The sequence below is a fragment of the Macaca thibetana genome, chromosome 3, assembly GCF_024542745.1.
Source record: "Macaca thibetana thibetana isolate TM-01 chromosome 3, ASM2454274v1, whole genome shotgun sequence".
NCBI classification, from domain to species: domain Eukaryota; kingdom Metazoa; phylum Chordata; class Mammalia; order Primates; family Cercopithecidae; genus Macaca; species Macaca thibetana.
Window position 1 is genome coordinate 63020298 of NC_065580.1, and position 4902 is coordinate 63025199.

Consider the following 4902-nt stretch of genomic DNA (forward strand, 5'->3'; position numbering starts at 1 on the left):
AGGTGTGGGATGAGTTCTGTTTCTTATCATTTTTCTGGAATGGGTGAGTTGCTCTAGCTTGCTAATTTTCCCCCAACCGAGTTCTATGGTTTCTCTATTAGTGTAATACTTATCCCAATCTTATTTATTCATTTATTTGTTTTTTTTTTTTTTTTTTTTTTTTTTGGTCACTATTTAGCAGATGAGCCCTTTGCACTGTAAGTCGAAAGGTAGCTCTTGTTAAGCATACTGATCAGTAAGATACTAAGTAAGATTATACCTTTGTTTTACAAAAGGTGCATATGTATTAAATGTCTTCCATCATGTAAATCTTAATATTTTATAGAGCCTGTGTATCCTCTCCAAGTTGTGTGGGTTATTTCTCCCTCTTTAAATAGCTGAAAGAAATGGAGTCACAGAAGTGTTACGTGACTTCCCCAAGATTATTTAGCAAATCAGCTGCAGAATGGCAGAGTTTAGTTCAAATCAGCTAAAACGAAGGGAGTGCTTTTTAAAAATAAACCTGTAAAAGCTTTAAAATAATCACTAGAGTAGACTAGAACTACTTAATGAAAGCTAGGCAATCAAAGAGGTTGTTTTACTTTTATCAAAGGCAAATATTCTAAAAGTATGTAGCTGATCTTAAAAGATACTGAGATTTTCAATCATAAAGCATTCTCAGATAAATAAGATTCACACAAGGGATTAAATCTATTTAGTCCTGCTCAAGGTTATGAAGTGAGTATAATAGAGAAAGGCTTTTAGAAATCTACTCGAATAAGCCATTTTGATCTTTTTATCTTAATTGCTTTTTATCTCCTGATAGTTTGCTTCTCAGCTTTGGTGTCGAGTTAAAAACATTTTTTTTTTTTTGGTCTGCCTTTACTTTGTGCTTGTTTGCCTGTTGTAATGACAATTGTGTGTCTGTAATATCCATTCCAAACTATATTGTTTATACTCTTTGTTTAAATGGTTCATTTCAGAAATATTTAAGAAGATTTCTCTACCTAAAACAAACATTTTGAAGAACCTTTTAGGAGTAAGAGAGATGATGACTAGTGTATTTTGTGTTAAGCACAACTGTGGCTCAAAGAGTGAAATCTTTGCTACATTGCAAAAATAGTTTCAATCCTTCATCATTAAAGCAAATAATTTGGTTGCCTGAAAGTCTAAAACACCTATGTCATCCAAACAGAAACCAAAAGGCTGAGATATGTGTGGCATTTGTTATTTGAATTCCTACACCTTTCTGTGCTAGTGTTAACCAGCAGATAAATTGTGAAATGCAATGAAATGCAAAGCTTAAAATAAAATCAGGTCACCAGCTGATCTGTTTACAATTTGATATAATATTAACAAATTCTTACTGAAACTTTTATGACATTTATTTGGTGTAGGAGAGAAACCAATCTTACTTTGAATACCTAACGCATGTAATTGGCTCTTCTGTAAAAACGTAATCCTTTAATGTGACTCCTTAATATCTGAAAAGTCATTGGGTAGGGGAAAAAAAAAAAAAAAAAAAAACCAGATACATGCAATAACTTTAACATATATGAAATCAAGAACAAAGCAAATCTAAATAGTGTTTTAAAAGGATCTATATTATATTTTTCTATGAACAGTTGATACAATAATTTTAAATAGGCAGTAAATCATTTTGAAGCAATCTGTTTGAAAACTCAAACTTTTTTGAGTGAACAGTTTTTTATAGTGAATACTGCTGTGGAATGAGCAGTGTTCACTATAGCATTGTGGAAACATAAGAAATAACTTATTAAAAGTGTTAAAAAATGGGCCGGGCGCGGTGGCTGCGAGACTCCGTCTCAACAAAAAAAACAAAAAAAAAAAAAAAAAAAAAAGTGTTAAAAAATGGTTTGATAAAACTTATAGCTCCATGACTAGCGATATCTGCATATACTGTAATATGTATGTATATGTTGTTTTGGTTTTTCTAAGTTGGCTTTGAGGTCTCTCTTAGGAAAGTGGCTATAAGATCTAGCCATGCCCAGATGGGGCTCCAGGGAATCTGGTCATGGTTGTTTATAGTATGTATTTCATGGGATACTTCTGGATCCTGCTGGACAGCCTGATAGCTATATGTCCAACTTGTAACCAGGTGTCCTGTTCACAGGAAACTTCTTTGTAGTGGCAGATCCTCTTATGGCTTGTGTCTTACCTGTGTCTCATTTATTCCTACTAAGATTGCCGCTCTCTTGGAAAGCCGTGAGTGGGAAAGATGTTACGTTTAAGTGTGTTGGTCAGGTGAGGCACAGAGGAGGCAACACAACAAAACACTTAAAATAACTGAATCAGTTGATTATTTACAGATCTCAGAATGAAGAGAGCAGCATCACAGGACCAAGGGGAAGAGGGGAGCTGTAGGAGACAGCATACTCAACCACCAGGGTAGACAGAAAGAGAGGAAAAGAGGGATAATGGGCTGAAGCCTTTGTTGGGGCCCAGGATATTACTCAAGCAGGTTTCCCTTGGGTTTGGAGTAAGCAGGCGTGAATTCCACACAGTCATGCTGTCACTGAGAGGGGTCACTGCAGCACATCTGCATACTTCTTGCAGGGTATGGGGGTCTGTGGGGCAAGTCAAGTAGGTTGTATCTAGCTCTGTAGAGAGGTGATTACTAGGAGACAGTTGTATAAGGCAGATATATGGGTCACTACACTGAGGAACTGGGAAGAGGTGTAGAACTGGAAACTGTCAAGCCAGGCTTTTGGTATGAGAAAGTTAAACTTATATTCAAAATGGATGTGGAGGCAACATGAAATTCTAGGAATTTACTACATTGCATGTATGTGTGATAGAGAGAATTCAGATGTACATTCAATTTATATATAAACACTCTCAGAGCTTATGATGGGGTTTGGTAACTTTAGGGCCCATTTTAATCTAGAAAAGGAAAAAAACAATGAGTTGCTTAAGAAAAGTTGTCCACAGTGTATAGGGTAGATATAGTATTGAAATAAAAAAATAAATAAATATGTCATTTGAATCATAACATGTGTTGAAAATTAGTGTTAAACTTTATACAAGTCTAATAAAAATGGTGTTGCTTTAAATAATGATTTATCAAACAACATTCAAAATATTATTTTCCAAGGGAAGCAAAGACAAATGTGAGTATTATGAAAAAATAATAGTAGATAATAAAAAGAAACAGCTTTATTATTTTACAAAAATTTCTAAACTTATTTACTATAAGCTAAAATTACATATGGCAAAAAAAATCACATAGCTGGCATTAACATTTAACTACAGTGTAAAATTGCTGATTTACATGTGGCTGCAAAACTTTACACCATTACATGTTCCATAAATATATATTTTTCAAATGAATGTAATAAACTGAATATTTATACTTGTGCATCTGACCCTATTAAGTTAGAAATGTATGAGAAATTCTTAAAACCCAGATTTTTCACTCAGCAATAAATGTGAATAAAAATTATTTAATTATCTTAATATTAATCTCAAAGTAATATAAATGGTACATTAGATCTAATTTTTTCTTAGATTGTATCTTGAAAATTTATTATTTGAAAAATCAGTTTAATTCTATTTTTTGTTTGATAATATATTCATCAAATATTTTTAGGCATCTATTATTTGAAATTCTCTGTAGAAATATATGCTACCAAGAGTCAGGAGATATAAGATTTGGTTCTAATTCTGTTACTAAATTATTGTGCTGCCTTCTAATTAATCAACTATTTTTTCTCTGTTTCACTGTCCTCATTTGCGAGAAAGAATCTCAATCTACAATTGAGACATGGTTTCTGCTCTTGGGGGTTTCACAGTGTATTAGGAGAGAAGACGATAGTATAGAATGTTACAAGTGTTATAATAAATCAAAAATGTTCTGGTGGCAGAAATATCTTCTAGTTAATAGGAAGCCCTCTTGGAGAAGGTAGCATTTGAAATTGAATAGGGAAATTAGTAGAATGTAATTTTTCAAATAAAGATGGTGGAATAAATTATTGTAGGTGAAATGAAAGCAAGGAGAAAAGGTATGGAATTTGGAAAGCTATAGTGTTTCTAGAACTTTCTGGTTCATGACCCAATTGGTGTGTCAGTAACTTTTTACATCAGTCTTACGCCAAAGGAAATACTTGAGAGATTAATTTATTAAGTAGTTTAAGTCCAAACAAATTATAGTTCACATGGTATGCAACAAATATCAGCATACTTTCTTGGAATATTTAAAGATCTTGTTGTGCCACTGAGATCTTTACTCAGGTGCCCCATGGCCCCTTGCTTCTGTAAACCAAAAAGTATCTAAGACAGGACTCAATTAATTTAGAAGTTTATTTTGCAAAGGTTAAGGACATGCCCGTGACACATCCTCAGGAAGTCCTAAAACCATGTGCTCAAGGTGGTCACACTACAGCTTGGTTTTATACTTTTTAGGGAGACATAAGACATCAATCAATACATGTTAGACTATGTTGGTGTGGTCCAGAAAGGTGGGACAACTCAAACTGGGGGCTTCTGGTTGGAAATTGGTTGAAAGACTTTATCTAAAGACCTGGAATCAATAGAAGGGAGTGTCTGGGTTAAGATAAGGGGTTGTGGAGACCAAGAGTTTTATTATGCAGATGAAAACCTCCGGGTAGTGGGAAAGAATAGATTATCTTAAGGTCTCATTTTAATGTTAATGCTGGTCAATTTTGCCTGAATTCCAAAGGAAGGAGGGTATCATGGGGTATGTCCAACCATGCATTCCCATCATGGTCTGAACTCATGTTTCAGGTCAACTTTGAAATGCCCTTGCCTGTGAGAAAAGTTTAATTCAGTTGTTTGGAGGGTGGGGAAGCATAGAATTTAATTTTTGGTTTACAGTTCAGTTTGGGAAGCATAGTTATAGTGTGCTTGGTTATAATGCATTCAGACTTTGGCAAAGGAGTTTTT